This window comes from Arachis ipaensis, chromosome B05 (assembly GCF_000816755.2).
Source record: "Arachis ipaensis cultivar K30076 chromosome B05, Araip1.1, whole genome shotgun sequence".
Lineage (NCBI taxonomy): Eukaryota > Viridiplantae > Streptophyta > Magnoliopsida > Fabales > Fabaceae > Arachis > Arachis ipaensis.
This window is the reverse complement of record NC_029789.2, coordinates 32,358,227-32,377,493: the sequence shown is the minus strand read 5'-3', so window position 1 is coordinate 32,377,493 and position 19,267 is coordinate 32,358,227. Positions and strand designations below refer to the sequence as shown.

General features: G+C 37.2%; 1 long non-coding RNA gene across 1 annotated transcript; it reads right to left on the bottom strand.

Moving 5' to 3' along the window:
* LOC110271882 lies at positions 17,640 to 18,597 on the bottom strand. Its single transcript, XR_002362720.1, has 2 exons — positions 17,817 to 18,597; positions 17,640 to 17,725 (listed from the first exon to the last, which is right to left on the bottom strand). It is a non-coding gene; the product is annotated as an uncharacterized LOC110271882 (long non-coding RNA).

Genomic DNA, 19,267 nt, shown 5'->3' with positions numbered 1-19,267 from the left:
TTTAAATAATTTAACAATTATTATTTATGGAGAAAATAAATTTAAAACAAATATTAGTTTTTGTTCCATTCAATTCCCGCTCTAAAATTTAACATATAATTTTATTATAATTGAATATTTTGCATAATTTTAGTGATTGAAAAAACTAAGAAAAAATTGTACAGATTAATTTGAGTAACTTTTATTATGAAAAAGTTATGACTTATTTTATTAATATGAACTCTTTATATTTAGAAATTAATCAATCTCTAATTCCCAAATAAAATCCTGATTTTATAATGTCTAACCCTAACATAATTTAAATACACACATACAGTTACAGAAGGGAAAACAGAGAGAAGGAGAAATGAGAGAAGAGGGGGAGCTCGAGGGAGGATCAGAGAATGGGAAGGAGAGGGCAAGGAAGAGGCGCTGCTGGTGGTGACCACAGCCACTGTCGCCGCTGACCTTGAAGGAAAACGAGAGTGAAAGAGAGAGACACGCAAAGAACGCGCGATGCGAGGAAGAGAAGGAGCTCATCTTCGTTGCCGCCGTCGCCGCGCCTTGCCGATGCTACCTTTGATGGAAGCCGCCAGTGTCGCTGGAAGGAACCAAACAGGGAGAGGAGATCACTGTTGATGTTACCGCAGAGAAGAAGGAAGGGACGCATGTGAGAAAGTGACGCAACAGAGGAGGAGTCGTTCCTCTGCCGCCGCCGCCTCCAGAATTCCTGGTCACCGCCGTCGTTCATGGTGAGTTGGTTGTACCCTAGTTACCAGAACCACCATTTATGAACTCTTATTGCTCTGTAACAATCCTATAGATCAGGCAAGTCAATTTTTTATTGTGAATCCTTTTTTCAAATTGTGTTCTGTGTAGCTTGTAGGAACATGTGGTTTCATGAGGCTAGATTATAAGTTTCAGGTTCAAGTCTCATCTTGATTGTGTCATGTAACTCAGTGAGATTTTTTTTTATGAAAATACTACCTTACAGGTTTTTCATTATTTCTTATTTGGAAAACTTCACGTGTGTCAATTATTTCGATACACCTGCCATCATAGCTGAGGTGAATTCTCATTTTATTTTTGTGTGAATTGTACTTTTATTGCTACATCTTTCTGCTATTTTATTTAGGTGTATGATAATGAAATTATGATCATGAAGTAATGATCATGTGAATGTTTGATTAATGTGTGGTAAGTATGGTAGAATGCTATTCGCGAAGAATATAGACGGTATACCCCTAATACCGGAACATTTGAATTGTGCAGAGCGATTTGTCATAAGTTGAAGGGTTAGCTAATTTATGCACTTTAAGTTCTTGTGTTTTGGTTACTTTGGTTAATTTTTTCTTTACTAATTTTCGAGATGGGGGCTTATGTGGCTTTTGACAATTTTCCTGAATTTTTATTGCAGAGGAGAATGGAATTACATATACTCTTGATCAGATTGTGGTAAGCAATGGAGCAAAGCAGAGTATTGCTCAGGAAGTGCTTGTAGTTTGTTCTCCCGGCGATGAGGTATGTAATGGCTCTTTACCTTACTTGCGAAGACATTATGCCAGTTAAAGAAAAATGGTGAGTGTGCTTTAAATTAGTGTTGAAATACAGGGTTAGGGGATAAAATTGACTTCACCATTTAATATCATGTTTCTCATTGCTTTTGAGTTTTTTGGGGTGAAATTTTTATTGTGATTCAAAGACCAAACAAAGGGTGCAATAAAATTTGTGTTAGTTTTTCATATAGATCAGAGATCTTTGTAGAAAAGATAAAGTATAAGAATTCTTTAGGGTTTTCTTTCTGAATTTGATCATGAAATTGCTGTTTGATTTGTTCTTTTGTTTATCAGAACTCTTTTTTTTCCTTCTTGAATTGAATGTGGATTGCAGAAGTGTTAATTGAATTGTGTTGTCTTTTCTCTTCTACAGATGTAATTCTTGACTTTTTTTTATTTTCTTCTTACTTCATACTTGAGACAACCTTGGTTGGAAAACATTGCCAATTGTAGTGCCTTCTGCTATGGCTTTGACAGCTGATCCTATTGCTTCATTGGTTGACACAACATTCATTGGCCGAATAGGTATATGTTCCACCATTAACTCCAAGTTTGCTAAGTGTCTCATAGCAGAAAATATAAAAAAGGAGATAGAGATAAAATAAAATGGTCATGTCTCTATTTATATCCATGTATCTGTCTCTTTCTTGAAACAAGTTTGTGTCTGTCAATATTTTTGTGTTTCTGTCCTAAGATAGCATAATTTATAACAACTTTAGCATAATTTCTGTTTTGAATGATAATGTTCTATTATAACTAAATTATGCATACCTTTTACAAGTAAAAGGTGAACCAAACATATCCTTGAGCTATATGGATCAAGAAAAACTTACACTATGATAGAATTTAATTGAAGTTTTCTTTGAAAAAACTAAGATTTAATTTAATTCCTCGAGCTTATTAATGTTCTTGATCAACACAAGAGTCAAAATCATATATTGACTTTTTCTATGGAATTAAATGATGGTTTATTAGTAAGAAATCTTCCATCTTGCTTGATCAGCACAACTGAACTGAAGCACAAGAATAATTGTTAATGGCAGCCTCTTTAGACATATTTTACAATCTCAAATGATGGTTTACTTGTCTTTTCATTGGTAGTTTGTTTCTTCTTGTATTATATTTAAATAAGATTATTAATTTTCTTGACCAAATTAATATTAGTTATTATGATCTAGCTATTAATAAGAAAATTCATTAGGAAAATCATTAGCAGTTATCTTTCTTTCCCCCATCCCCTCTCTCTATTAGTAAGCAATATTAGCATTAGGTTTATTATTATATTTAATTTGCTAATTTTTTTGTTTACAGAAAAATCATTATGAAGGTGAGGGAGAACTTAATCACACATTGTGAAAATCAAACACTAGAGAGTAAAAATTACCAATTTATGGAGATGATGGGGAGTCTATTTGCTATTGTAATATATCAAATCTCTTTTGTTTATGATTAGATATTGTTATGACTTAAACTTTTTTTATGTGATTTTAAAGTATCTTAATTTATTTGACTTCTAAAATCTTTGTTTTTATAGGTCACAAACATGTATGAATCTTATAGAGTACGTTATAAATCAAATGTTCAATTAGTTTTCTTTAGTGATTTGATTCAAATAGTTGGAATATTAATCTATTGACACTAAAAAATAGTTGAAATACTAATTTCAATGCAACATGAGAAAACTATTGTAAATAAAGAAATATATAACTAGAAAACACCGTTGTCATTGTCAAAAGTTGCCAAAGACAATGGTGTTAAAACCGTGGTCAAAGGCAGTTATAAAATGACAATGGTATTAAAACCGTTGCAAAAAAACAATACTAAAGACAACGCTTTTAAACCGTTGTCTTTGTGAATAACAAAACTACAACAGTTTAAAATTGTTGTCTATCTAGTTATGATTTTAAACAGTTACGTCATAAAAAAGAATGGTTCTAAACCGTTGCCTATCCAGTAATGGTTGTAAATCGTTCTCTAAAAATTATTGTCAAAACCGTTGCCTATGCTAGTAACTATGGCAACGGTTTTTTGGTTGCCGTTGCCTTTGAGCATTGGCAACGGCCGCATATACCACAGGTCAAAAACTGTTGCCAAAGTGTTGCCTAAAATTTTAGCAAAGGTTTTTCGATCTATGGCAATGGTTTTTGACCGCTACGAAAATCCTTATTTGTTGTAGTGAGAGAAGAAGAGGAAGAACGAGCAGAGAAGAGAGAGAGGGGTTGCTCGCTGATGGTGGTTCAGTGACGGTGGAGGAGAAAAGAGGTGATTCGTGGTGGTGGTTTATCAGCCATAGGACAGGCATACATCATGTGCATTCTGTTTGTCTTGTTTGCTATGTATTACTTGGGATTGCCTAACTGAACATATACTCTGCTAACTACTGTATTTGCTACCTGCACTACTTATTTCTACTTGTGCTTGAAATTGTTTGGTTGTCTATCTCTGCTAAATCATTAGTGATGGAGGAGCGGAGGAAGGATGGACCGGTTTGGTAATAACATTAGGTTTAACTAGGTAAGTTTAAAATTCCTTAGAACACCTACCCTTGTTATAGCTTCTGCTTAGAGTTTAAGTTTTATAACTGAGTGTTGGCGTTCTAGGATTGTCTCTGGCATTTCCAGCACCTTATATATTATATGTGTGGCACCTTTACCATGCTGAGAACCTCCGGTTCTCACCGCATACTGTGTTGTTATTTTCAAATGCAGGTCGAGAGGCTTCTCGCTAGGCGTCTGGATTCCTGAAGCAGAGTAGTCCTTAGGTTCTTTTGATTATTAGTTTATGTAGATATATGCTTAGCTTTCTCTCCAAGAAACTTGTTTATTTTGTCCTTCTTAGAGGTTTAAGAAGAGTTAAGGCTTTATTTCTGTATTTTGGGTATTTTGGGATAATACAAATATTCTTCGGCTAGCCTTGGCTTCGCAGGCTGAGTCAGGAGCTAGTTATGCTATATTCTTGGCTATCTATCCACTTTTTCGCTTATTCATATTTATGATCTTTAGGTTTCTTAGCACACAAGTAATTCCGTTCCTGAGCGTTATGCTTTTTATTTTGCGATTTTACTTTACCCATTTTTTAAGGCTCCTAGTATATTATATTTTTCCACTATCATACGTACGTATTTTATTTTAGAGGTCCGTAACATCACACTACCTCTGTTCTATGACTTAAGCATAAAGCTCTGTGTAGTAGGGTGTTACATTATGGTATCAGAGCAGTTCGTTCCTATAGAGCCTTGAGGACAAACTGACTATGCTTCTATGCATTCTCTGTGTATGTGTCTATGTGCTATTAGGATATCTAATCGATATATGTGGCATAAACGTTCATGAGCATGCATTTGGAACTTAAAGCACTACACTTGCAATATTGAGACTGATCAACTTGATATCACTTGTTTGGTGTGTATAGGGACCAGATGTCGACTCGCGGACGTGGACGCGTGCAAGGTAGAGGCAGAATAGGAAATGCTATGCCTGAAGTGACAGGGAATAATCCTAACCCTGTAGATTTTATGTCTGCCCTGAGGAACATGGCTGCGGCTATGCAGGCGACAGCTGAAGCCCTGGGAAACCAAATGAACAATAGGAATAATGGCAATAACGGCGATGAGGGTTCTATGATGCTTTCCTCCTTCCTGAAGGTTCATCCTCCGACCTTCAGAGGAACCTCAACCCTACCGAAGCGGACAACTGGATTCAAGCTATAGAGCGAGCATTACAGGCTCAACGGGTTCCTAAAGGGCAGTGGGTTGAGTTTGGAACTTACCAGCTGCAACGTGAGGCTCAGCATTGGTGGCAGGACACGCGGTGTATTCTGCAGCCTGATGGGGTCGTAATTTCTTAGGAATTGTTCTGAATAGAGTTCTGTAAGAAGTACTTTCCCAGTTCAGTCAGAAATGCTAAGGAACTTGAACTGCTTTAGCTAAAACAAGGGCAGATGACTGTTACTGAGTATACTAGCAGGTTTGAGGAATTGTGTCATTTTTCACGGATTTGTCAAGGAGCTCCTGAAGATTTTGCGGAATGAAAATGTATCAAGTATGAGGGAGGCCTTCGGAGTGATATTCTGAGTTTTGTTGCACCTATGGAGATTAGGGTGTTCTCTAAACTCGTGAACAAGAGTAGGGTAGCTGAGGAGTGTGTGAGAAAGGCTGCAGCAGAGAAGGGAGGTATGAGAATGCCTTTCCAGAGGACTTTAGGGAGGAATTTTGCACCAAGGAGCAGACAATTCAAGCGTGGCGGCTTTGTCCCTCAGAATAATCAGGGGTAGGGTAACTTCAGAAGGCTGAATGCAAATACTAATCAAGGAAGAAGGTATGGGAAGCAGCCACAGCAAGATTTGAGCTATCACAGATATGGGAAGTATCATCCAGGAGTTCCGTGCAGGTTTGGGATGGGAGTATGCTATTTCTGTGGACAGCCCGGATACTTGGCCAATAACTGCCTAGAGAAGAAGAAGTATGAGACTGGTAGAGTGTAGTAGCCGCGAAGACTGTATACTACTTCTGCAGCAGGTGCTGAGGGGTCAGAGACACTAATTAGAGGTAACTATGAGATGGTCGGTAAAATTTTAAATGCCTTATTTGATTCTGGAGCAACACATTCATTTATTGCATTTGAGAAGGCTGATGAATTAGGATTGAAGATATTGGTCTTGAGTTATGATTTGAAGGTGTATAATGCTACCCATGAGGCTATGGTGACTAGGTTAGGATGTCCACAAGTTCCATTTCGAATACAACAGCGTCAATTCATGCATGATCTGATTTGTCTGCCGATGACTGGCCTTGATCTCATTCTGGGGTTGGAGTGGTTATCCAAGAACCATGTTCTGCTCGACTATTCTGAGAAATCAGTGTGCTTTATGCCAAAAGACACAGAAGTGCCAGTTGTGGTGAATAGCTATTACTTGAATTCTATGATGGTGAATTGTTCTGGGGCTTAATGTTACGGTATTATGTTATTAACTACGGGTGTTTCGGGTGATGATCAAAGCTTGGAACAAATTCCAATTGTGTGTGAGTTCCCAGAGGTGTTTCTGGATGATATTGACGAATTTCCACCTAACCGAGAGGTTGAATTCGCTATTGAGTTGGTGCCTGGAGCCGATCCAATCTCGAGTGCTCCTTATAGGATGTCACCTCTAGAAATGGCCGAGCTGAAGTCTTAGCTAGAAGATCTGTTGGGCAAAAATTTTATTCAGCCGAGTGTTTCTCCGTGGGGAGCGCCAGTACTACTGGTAAAGAAGAAAGAGAGAAGTATGCGCCTGTGTGTTGATTATCGGTAGCTGAATAAGATTATTGTAAAGAATAAATACTCGTTGCCAAGGATTGACAACCTTATGGACCAGTTACAAGAAGCTGGTGTATTTTCTAAGATTGATTTGTGATCCGAATACTGTAAGAATCAGAGTTTTCATGAATAAAATCATTTAAATGTCCAAATTTGATCCCAGAAAGTTAGGATGAGAATTTGGGGATTTAAATATGATTTTTGGGCTCAGTAGGTCCTTCCGAGTCAGAAAATGTATTTTCTGTGAAAAACCGTGAAAAACTGCGAACCGACAGTTGAACCGGTTAAACCGGTTCAAGTCTGCCCGGTACTGCGCGAGAAAAAGTGAAAATAGTTGAAAACCGTAGAAAAACATTAGAAATGGAAAACTGGGCATTAACTTTAAAGGTTTGGCCCGAAGTTGGACCAAACGGGCTAAAAACACTAATGGGTTGGACCGGGCCCAAGTTGGGCCCAAGTCCAACATATATAAGGGCTCATTAATGAACCCATTCTCCATTAAACACACACAGAGCAGAAATTGAGAGGAGAGGAGGAGGAAGAAGAAAACACTATTCACATATCTCTTCTTTTCGTGATATCTCGAGCTACGGTGCTCCGATTTACGTGCCGTCAGTGGCTACGCGTTCCTTGTGAAGAGCTCTACAAAACCCATATAAGAAACTGATATGGAAAGCTCAAAATCCTCTCAGTTATTCTCCTCAAAATTTTGGGTATTTAGGATTTTTGATTAAGTGAGTTTTTGTGATTTCGGATGTTTAGGTTCACTCTAATCCTTGATTAGCCTTGGGTTTTAGCTTCCAAAGCTATTGGAAAAGGTAAGAGCTCTTGAACCTTTGTGATATTATGTTTATATTGAACCCTAGGTTGATTTGTGGTGATTTATATGTATATAGCATAATTATTGTGAGTTTGGGAGCTATTGGAACATATTGGTGCTTGTTGGAGTGGAAGTGGAGGCTTGATTGTGGTTGAAAGCTCTTTTGGTGCTCAATTTTGAGTTTTGGTCCATATAGGGAATCAGCCAAGGTATGGTTTTGGTTTTCTCTATGTAGTATATAATATTCATTGATACTTAGGCTAGTGACCCATAGGATAGGTTTGAATTAAAAATGGTTGATGAGTGTTGAATGTTGTTGTATGTTGATTGATGATGAATTGATGGTTGTGGGGTGTGATTATGATTATTGATAATGATATGATAAGGATGAATGATTTGTGAAGTTGAGAAGTGATTTGTTTTGATATATGTGACGTTAATGTTGATGATTTGGTAAGGTAGTTGAAAAAAGGTTAATGAGGATTTATTATAATGTGATATGTTGATGTTGAGGTTGAGGATGATGAATGATAAAAGAAAATGTGGTAAGCTCGGTGTAATGTGAAATAAAGTGTTGATTTTGATAAGAAAGGGAGTTTAGAATGGTTTGGTATGGCTTTAGTTGTATATTATGTGAAGTTGTGGAAATTGTGAAATTGGGTAAAAGTTGATTTTTGGTAAATTTTGTCTGATCATAACTTTTGCCTCGGTTTTTAAAATCTGATGAAACTTATCTAGAATTAAAGATCTTTGAAAACCCTTTTAATCGATATAAAATTTGTGAAATTTAGAATTTTGTAGAGGAATTTATGATCATTCAAAGTTGGTGTTAAGAATCCAAAATTCTGCAGAGTTGCAGAATTTTGTATTTTCTGGTATGTGTGCACGCACAGCCTTGTGCGAACACACACCTCTGTGAAAATTTTGACATGTGCGTACGCACTTGCAGAGGCAGGCATTCTGCTTGCAGTGCTAGCACAGCTTGTGCGCGAGCACACCAAGGAGAAATTACAACCTATGCATACGCACAGACCGGTGCGCACGCACACGTTGGGAAGGCCAGTCTGTTGGGGGTGCTCGTGCGAGCGAACAGACCTTACAAGATTTGGTACCTGTGCGCACGCACACCCCGGTGCTTACGCACACGCCCTGTTTCACAAATTTAAACTTTGTTTTCAACTATTTCACCTTCCCAACCAGGTTGTAAGCTTCTATAACACCATTTTAAGGCTTTTGGGCTTAATTTTAGGAATGAAGGATATGAGATATGACTAAAGGGTTTTAGTTGATGATTATTATGAAAAATTAGAAAACGGAGGCTTAGGTTTCTGGTGTGCTGAGAATAGGTTGGGTGGAGCGTAAAGAAGGATTGGTATATTAGATGAGAACTGAGGAACTATGAGTTCGGAATGGAAATCATGAGTTGATAATGGTTGTGATGAGTCGAGGAGTCGAAAGGAAATGACTATCTGGATTGTTGTTGAGAGTGTGCGGAGCCTATATCTCCGGTGTGGCAGATATTTCTATCATATGACTTGTTGAATGTTGAGAGTGTGCGAGGCCTATATCCCCGGCATAGCAGATTGTTCTGCTACATGACTTCATTGTGGTTGGTCCCTTCTCTGCTGCAAGAAGTGTGCGAGGCCTATATCCCTGGCGTAGTAGACTCCCTACTACATGAGTGTGCAGGGCACTATATCCCTGGCGTGGCAGAAAAGGCTACATCCGGGAGGATGTGTCATGTTGGCATTTACGGACCAACAAGTGATATCACGAGCCAATAGAATAGACATTCATCATATGCATCTCTTATGTGCTTGTTTTCTTTGATTACTTAAGTTTGCCTAATTGTATAATATGCTTACTTGTTCTTGAATTACTTGTTATATATTTTACTATTACATATGTTTTACTTGCTTGTATTATCTGTGTTTGTATGGACTTTGAGGAGGTTAGGTAGGCGGTGGCGATGGGATCGCACAGAGGGTAGGATGGCAAAGGCTGTGGGACAGCGGTGAATAGTTTAGTTAGTAATCCCCTAAGTTAGATTTCCCTTTATATGCTCTTAAGGTTTTAATTCATGATAAGATTTATGTATATATGATTTATGGTTTTAGTATGCTTTAAGATGAAATATTGTGATGGATATGGAGCTTAGGATTGCCTTAGGCATCCCGGGGTCTTATATCCTACACCACTAGGCACTGTTACCATACTGAGAACCTCCGGTTCTCATACCATATTTCTGTTGTGTTTTTCAGATGCAGGTCGTAACCCACCTCGGTGAGTTGCTTTGATGGTGACAGGAGCGGAGGATATCTATCTGTTTTGAATTCTTTTGATCTCTTTTGTATGTCTCTCATCTTTTGTATTTTGTTTTGCCTAGAGGCTTGCATTTGAGAGAACAAAACTTGTATAAGCTATTTTACTGTCTAGTTCTGTTTTGTCTGTATATATAGCTAGCCGGCTTAAACTCCGCGAGCCGTGGCTAGTTTCTTATGATATTATATACTTATCTTTTATTATCTTATATCTGTTTCTTGTGCCTTAAGCTAGTAGTTTCGTTAGTACGTTTTGCACATTTTAAATCCTATTTTTGAGCTATATCCTTCATCGGGCTCCTAGATTATACTATTCTTTCTATATATATTATATGTATGAGCTTAGAACTGTCGTAATCCTTGATTAACCTTTTCTTTACAATGCGAGGTAAAGTTTAGGCTAATTAGGGTGTTACAGATTCCATCAGATAAGAGTTAGAAATGAGGATATTCCCAAAATTGCTTTCAGAACGCGTTATGGTCATATGAGTACACAGTGATGTCTTCCAGGTTGACTAATGTTCCGGCGATATTCATGGATTACATGAATAGAATTTTCCACCCGTATTTGGATAAGTTTGTTGTCATATTCATTGATGACATTCTTATTTACTCTAAGATAGAAGATGAGCATGTGGATCACTTACGGACTGTGCTACAAATCTTGAAGGATAGGAAGTTGTATGCCAAGTTATCTGAGTGTGAGTTCTGGAAAGCTGAAGTGAAGTTTCTTGGCCACGTGGTGAGTAAGCAGGGAATAGTAGTAGATCCTGCTAAGGTTGAAGCAGTGATGAATTGGGAGCGACCAACTTCAGTGACGGAGAGCATACATATCAAGGCATCTAATGGTAATAAGAGAGGATTAATAATAAGCAAATATAAGATCAAAGAAGCATGTTTTCAATTAAAGCACATAATTAGGAAGGAAAATGTAAAACCATGCAAATAGTATGAATAAGTGGGTAAAGAGTAGATAAAAACTACTCAATTGAGCACAAGATAAACCATAAAATAGTGGTTTATCATTGGTCATTTGGGAACTTTTGGTAAAAATAAATTTTGGTGAAATTTGTTCGATCATAACTTTTGCCTCGGTTTTTAAAATCTGATGAAACTTATCTAGAATTAAAGATCTTTGAAAACCCTTTTAATCGATATAAAATTTGTGAAATTTAGAATTTTGTAGAGGAATTTATGATCATTCAAAGTTGGTGTTAAGAATCCAAAATTCTGCAGAGTTGCAGAATTTTGTATTTTCTGGTATGTGTGCACGCACAGCCTTGTGCGAACACACACCTCTGTGAAAATTTTGACATGTGCGTACGCACATGCAGAGGCAGGCAGTCTGCTTGCAGTGCTAGCACAGCTTGTGCGCGAGCACACCAAGGAGAAATTACAACCTGTGCATACGCACAGACCGGTGCGCACGCACACGTTGGGAAGGCCAGTCTGTTGGGGGTGCTCGTGCGAGCGAACAGACCTTACAAGATTTGGTACCTGTGCGCAGGCACACCTCTGTGCATACGCACACGCCCTGTTTCACAAATTTAAACTTTATTTTCAACTATTTCACCTTCCCAACCAGGTTGTAAGCTTCTATAACACCATTTTAAGGCTTTTGGGCTTAATTTTAGGAATGAAGGATATGAGATATGACTAAAGGGTTTTAGTTGATGATTATTATGAAAAATTAGAAAATAGAGGCTTAGGTTTCTGGTGTGCTGAGAATAGGTTGGGTGGAGCGTAAAGAAGGATTGGTATATTAGATGAGAACTGAGGAACTATGAGTTCGGAATGGAAATCATGAGTTGATAATGGTTGTGATGAGTCGAGGAGTCGAAAGGAAATGACTATCTGGATTGTTGTTGAGAGTGTGCGGAGCCTATATCTCCGGTGTGGCAGATATTTCTATCATATGACTTGTTGAATGTTGAGAGTGTGCGGGGCCTATATCCCCGGCGTAGCAGATTGTTCTGCTGCATGACTTCGTTGTGGTTGGTCCCTTATCTGCTGCAGGAAGTGCGCGAGGCCTATATCCCTGGCGTAGTAGACTCCCTACTACATGAGTGTGCAGGGCACTATATCCCTGGCGTGGCAGAAAAGGCTACATCCGGGAGGATGTGTCGGGTTGGCATTTACGGACCGACAAGTGGTATCACGAGCCAATAGGATAGACATTCATCATATGCATCTCTTATGTGCTTGTTTTCTTTGATTACTTAAGTTTGCCTAATTGTATAATATGCTTACTTGTTCTTGAATTACTTGTTATATATTTTACTATTACATATGTTTTACTTGCTTGTATTATCTGTGTTTGTATGGACTTTGAGGAGGTTAGGTAGGCGGTGGCGATGGGATCGCACAGAGGGTAGGATGGCGAAGGCTGTGGGACAGCGGTGAATAGTTTAGTTAGTAATCCCCTAAGTTAGATTTCCCTTTATATGCTCCTAAGGTTTTAAGTCATGATAAGATTTATGTATATATGATTTATGGTTTTAGTATGCTTTAAGATGAAATATTGTGATGGATATGGAGCTTAGGATTGCCTTAGGCATCCCGGGGTCTTATATCCTACACCACTAGGCACTGTTACCATACTGAGAACCTCCGGTTCTCATACCATATTTCTGTTGTGTTTTTCAGATGCAGGTCGTAACCCACCTCGGTGAGTTGCTTTGATGGTGACAGGAGCGGAGGATATCTATCTGTTTTGAATTCTTTTGATCTCTTTTGTATGTCTCTCATCTTTTGTATTTTGTTTTGCCTAGAGGCTTGCATTTGAGAGAACAAAACTTGTATAAGCTATTTTACTGTCTAGTTCTGTTTTGTCTGTATATATAGCTAGCCGGCTTAAACTCCGCGAGCCGTGGCTAGTTTCTTATGATATTATATACTTATCTTTTATTATCTTATATCTGTTTCTTGTGCCTTAAGCTAGTAGTTTCGTTAGTACGTTTTGCACATTTTAAATCCTATTTTTGAGCTATATCCTTCATCGGGCTCCTAGATTATACTATTCTTTCTATATATATTATATGTATGAGCTTAGAACTGTCGTAATCCTTGATTAACCTTTTCTTTACAATGCGAGGTAAAGTTTAGGCTAATTAGGGTGTTACAGATTCCATCAGATAAGAGTTAGAAATGAGGATATTCCCAAAATTGCTTTCAGAACGCGTTATGGTCATATGAGTACACAGTGATGTCTTCCAGGTTGACTAATGTTCCGGCGATATTCATGGATTACATGAATAGAATTTTCCACCCGTATTTGGATAAGTTTGTTGTCATATTCATTGATGACATTCTTATTTACTCTAAGATAGAAGATGAGCATGTGGATCACTTACGGACTGTGCTACAAATCTTGAAGGATAGGAAGTTGTATGCCAAGTTATCTGAGTGTGAGTTCTGGAAAGCTGAAGTGAAGTTTCTTGGCCACGTGGTGAGTAAGCAGGGAATAGTAGTAGATCCTGCTAAGGTTGAAGCAGTGATGAATTGGGAGCGACCAACTTCAGTGACGGAGAGCATGAGTTTTTTAGGTTTGGCGGGTTATTATCGGAGGTTCATTAAAGGGTTTTCACAGCTTGCTTTGCCTTTAACCAAGCTAACTAGGAAGGACGTACCTTTTGTGTGGACTCCTGAGTGCGAGGAGAGTTTCCTTGCATTGAAGCAGATATTGACTACCACACCCGTGTTAGTGTTGCCTGAGCCGAGTGAACCATTCGAAGTATACTGCGATGCATCACTGAAGGGTTTAGAGTGTGTGCTGATGCAGCACCGTAAGGTCATAGCATATGCCTCACGTCAGTTAAGGCCGCATGAAATGAATTATCCAACTCACGATTTGGAGCTTGCTGCCGTTGTTTTTGCTTTGAAGATTTGGAGGCATTATCTCTATGGTGTCAGGTTTCAAGTTTTCTCAGACCATAAGAGTTTGAAGTACCTCTTTGAGCAGAAAGAGTTAAATATGCGTTAGAGGAGATGGATGGAGCTTCTAAAAGACTATGACTTTGAGTTGAACTACCATCCTAGAAAGTCGAATGTTGTGGTGGATGCCTTGAGTCGGAAGTCTCTATGCGCTGCTTGGATGATGCTGCGAGAGGAAGAGTTACTCAAAGCATTCCAAGGGTTGAAACTGGGAATCAGAGAAGAGTTTGGGACTCTGTGCTTAAGTCAGTGATGAATGGATTTTTGATGGTATATAATTCCTCAATGAAATCTCGTTGCAAGTATAGTTTCTAAACCAACTAATAATCCTTTCATGCAAAAAATTGTTTGTCACAAGTACAAACCCCAATAAAAATAACTGAAGTATTCAAACCTCGGGTTGTCTCTCAAAGAAATTGCAGGGAAGTGTTTTTCTTATTGGTTATGAGATGTATATTTTGGGGTTTTGAATAAGGAACAAGAAAAGTAAATTGCAAGAATAAAACTAATAGCTAAAAAAAGCTCTTGGCAAGGAATGAGAACTAGAAGTCCTATGCTCATTATCATCATCAATTGTGACATCAATTGTCCATTTCTCCCACTTAGTCAACCTCTAACTATGAAGGAAATTCAAGTGGATAAATCAACTTGAATCCTCAAGTCCTAGTCAACTCCTAAGGAAAGACTAGAGTTAGTGAAATTCAAATCAACTAGCAACTTTCAATTATCAATCAACAAAAGAGTTTGATAACTCAAGAGTCTCCATTTACTCAACCAAAGCCAAGAGGAGAAAAATATACACTAGCATCCTTCCAAGCATTTAATCAAACACTTGGAAGGCATAAAAGGAAAGTAAAATCAAATTGCAAGAAATATAAATCTACAACTACTAATTGCAAGAAATCAATAACAATAAAGCAAATCAACAATAAAGGAACATGAAACATAAATTGCATTAAAAGAAAAATAGCGGAAACAAGAGTGAATCAATAACAAAGTAAACAATTACAAGAATTAAAATGCTAAACTAAGAAAAGGAAGGTAGAAGAACAGGAAATTGTAAAGGAAAAGTAAATCAAAGCATAAATTAAACCTAGATCTAAGAAATCCTAATCTAACATAATCCTAATTCTAGAGAGAAGAGAGAGCTTCTCTCTCTAGAAACTAACTAAAGCATTCCCTCCAAAATTCAATTATGACTCCCCTCCCCCCTTTGACTCTTCTTGATTTCTGCATATAATAGCTCAGAAATGAGTTGGATTTGGGCCTGGGTAGCCCAGAAATCGCCCCAGCGATTTCACTTTAATGAAGTCACGTGCGAGCATCGACGCGTACGCGTGGGTCACGCGTATGCGTCGCTTGACATTTTTGCTTTCCACGCGTACGCGTCACGTATGCGTACGCGTCGCCATGCGACTTCACATTCCACGTGTGCGCGTCTACTGTGCGTGCACGCCGATGAATGCATCTCAAATCCTTGATTTCCCATGATTTCTCCACTTTGCATGCTTTTCTCTTCATTCCTTTGATCCATTCCTAGCCTTTTCAACCTGAAATCACTAACACACACATCAAGGCATCTAGTGGAATCATAGGTAAATTAAAATTAACCAATTAAGGGCCGAAAAAGCTTGTTTTCACATTTAAGCACAAATTAGGAGAAATACATGAAACCATATCATTTCATGGAATAAAAGCAGAAAAAGGGTGATAAAATCTCCTAAATTCAGTATAGAATGCACCACTAAATAGCGGTGCATCATTCAGCTACAGATTTCAAGTGATTTCAAAGCTGAACTTCTAAAGGCTCATTAGAATGACAAAGAATTGTATAAGATTTTGCCGGCGATTGAGCAAGGCAAACGGTGGAGAGTGTCAAAAGATAAGGATGGTTTATGGAGGTTCAAGGACCAGATTATTGTGCCAGATGTCAGGGATTTGCGACAAAGCATATTGAAGGAAGCTCATAAGAGCGGATTCTCAATCCATCCGGGAAGCACCAAGATGTATCAAGATCTGAAGACGATGTTCTGGTGGCCAAGAATAAAAAATGATGTGGCGCACGTTTCCAAGTGCCTAACTTACCCGAAAATTAAAATTGAACATTAGAGACCATCAGGAACCCTTTAACCTTTGGAGATTCCACAGTGGAAATGGGAGAGCATTGCAATGGACTTCATGTTGGGTTTACCTAGAACTCGAATGGGTTGTGATGCCATTTGGGTAGTTGTGGATCGACTGACTAAGTCAGCTCACTTTCTCCCTATTCGGATAAGTTGCACAATAGAGGAGTTAGCGCGGCTATACATTAAGGAAATTCTGAGGTTACATTGCGTACCTTCCACCATTGTATCCGACAGAGATCCTCGATTCACTGAACCCAAGGCCCAACCAAGCCCATCCATTAAGTGAGAACCCAGCTTCCTTTTTCCCTTCTCTTCCTCATTCACGCTGGGAAGCATTCCATGGAGGGGGAAGAACAAGAACAAACCTAACCCTCAATTCTCATTCAAACCACCCTAACTTTCTCATCCGAGCTCCAATCGCCGCACCGTCTGCGACTACACGTCCAGCGCATCGAGCTCTACAATTCTATCGGAATAATTTCTTTGGTAAGTTACTCTAACACTCCAGCCTCTCCTTTCCCCTAATTTTCAAAAAATTATGAGTGGTGTTGAATTTCTTTACTCTTTGATGTATTAGGACCCAATTAGCTTGAGAAAAACGTTCACTCATGCTTATACAAAGCTTGGGTGAGGTGAGGAAACTATAACTCTATCTAAATTCTGAATTTGTGCAATAGATATTGTGTTTGGGTATATATGTGTTGTATATTTGTATTAGGTGGTGTGTATGTAATTAGGACTTGAAATTGTGGACATTGGAGGCCTTGGATTGGTATTAATTCTTGGTGATTTTGTGAATTGTGGAGCTATTTGTGTGTGGCTTAAGTGTTTCCTTGGACCAAACGCGGAAATCGGCCAAGGTATGGTTTAGGTTTTGCGTATTTAATATATAATGCTCTGTGAAAACTTAGGCTAGACAACCCTAGGATAAGTTGGTATGTAAAGGAACGTTTAATGTTTAGTATCCTTGTTGTTGAATTGTACTATGAGTTGTGTATTGGCACTACAAGAAAAAGCAATATTTGTAACAAAAATAATTGTTACAAAAAATCGAAATTTTGAAACAAAAGGATTTTGTAACAAAAAAAAAAAGAGGTCGTTGCAGTATGTCCCGTTACAAAAAGTTTTTGTAACAAAAAATGGAACTGTTATAATTCAAGGTAATATTTTGTAACAAATTTTTCTGATACAAAAAACCAAAAGTCGTTACAAAAGTGATAACAAATTTTGATCTTCAAAATATTTTTTTGACAATATATTTTTTCCTATCATAAAATTTTGTTACAAAATGTAACTTGATTTTGTAACATTTTTTTTCTTTAGTTACAAAATACTATTTATTTTGTAATAATTTTTTTAATAAAAATTACACGCATAATTTGCCAAATTATATTTTTTTTAACTAATTAATATATTAACTAATTTACTCAACAAGTCAACATTCATATAATATATAATAACATAGATAGTTCAAATATCTTTCATTTAACTAAGATTATTTTATAAATCTTCAACATATAAACTTTAAAGTATAAACTAACAAGACACATTAAAGAACCCTAATGAACTAGATAGATACATAGGACAATAAAAACAAGGAATTATAAATCTCTAAAATATAAACTACAAATTACAAACTCCATCATATTCATACATCTTCTTTCTCATGGAGAAGCTTCTAATAAGTGTCACACGCCTAAAAAGACGACCAACAATAACAATATGATGTCAATTAATGCAATTCTAAAAAATTGTCTAAAAAATTTGAGCTTTACTGTCTCTAGTACCTATAGTTTCAAATTGTTCAGTTAGCACAAAAATGTGAGGAAATCCCACAGGCAACATAACCAAACGGTTCAACTCAAATTAAATGAGACCTGCAACATTGAAAACAACACACTTTGCAGAGCATGGTTCTTCACATCCTGTCACCTAAGGTTTGAAGCTCCATGAACAATGGCAGAGTTTTGCCAATATCAACAATCTGCTGAAATTCAAAACCTATTGCATTACCAACCAAAGGCATAAGCACATGCTTATCAAAGCACCAATATCCTCATCACAGAAACTATACACCCATCCTAAATTTTCCATTCAACAAAAAAAATCAATATACTTGGCAAAGGAACAAAAAATTTACAGCAACAAAAGATTTAGCTAAGTGATTTTTTAAACAACACAATAACAAATTCAACTATTCAAGTATTAAACTCAACCCAATGATGTTATCCAGCAACAAAATTCAACCCCGTGATATTATCCAGCAACAAAATTCAACTCAATGATGTTATCCAGCAACAAAAAATTTTGCTCAGGTTCAGCAATAATTCTAAAATACCAAATACTACAACAACAACAACAACAACCACCAGTCCACCATCATAAAATTCTAATTTCAAACCCGTGAGAGTGGCATAATAAGTCATTACTTGAATACTTGTTATTAATTTGTCCCTCTATATATAGGAAAATATATTTTTCTTTACTATCTCTCTCTTGTCTGATTAAGGTCTTTACATACACGTCTCACTTTTTTTTTTAAAAAGAAAGCATTTCAATAACTAAATAATTCATTTTCATTATTTCATACACTATTAGTGAAAAAATAGATAACAATGCTATAAAATTAGTATAATTTATTATTTTTTAAAATAGAGAAGAGCGAGACAAGAAATTCCAAGGGACAAACAGAATTACTGTTCTCAATGAGTAAATTTTGAAAAAGACCCTTCCAAAACAAAATATATATGGATAATCTACTGTAATTTTCATATAACAATAATATGTGTGATATTTAAATAAAAAATAAAAATAAAAACCTTCATAATCATCCACATGCTGTTTGAATGATAGTAATGTCCTTAGACTAATTATTAAGGCCATTAAAGCCATTCATCCTGCCCAAAATTATTGATGCCTCTTAATTTGAAGAACAATAGGTGGATGACAAATTTGTTGATATATTTGCAAGGCTGATATATAATATTGTGGAATTGGGTTATGGTAGTTATGGAAGGATTATTGTGGTAATGGTAAAGTGATGTTGTGTTGATTTTGGTGCTTGTTGGCTAGTTGGTGATTTGATGAATTGATAACTAATGACTTGAGTACATGGGCCTCGAATTGATGAGTTATAATTTTGGTTGATGCATTTGGGAAGTATATGTATGTTATTATTGATTTGAGGTATGGTTTATTATTGTGGTTGTTGTGGTATTGATATAGATAGGTTGTATTG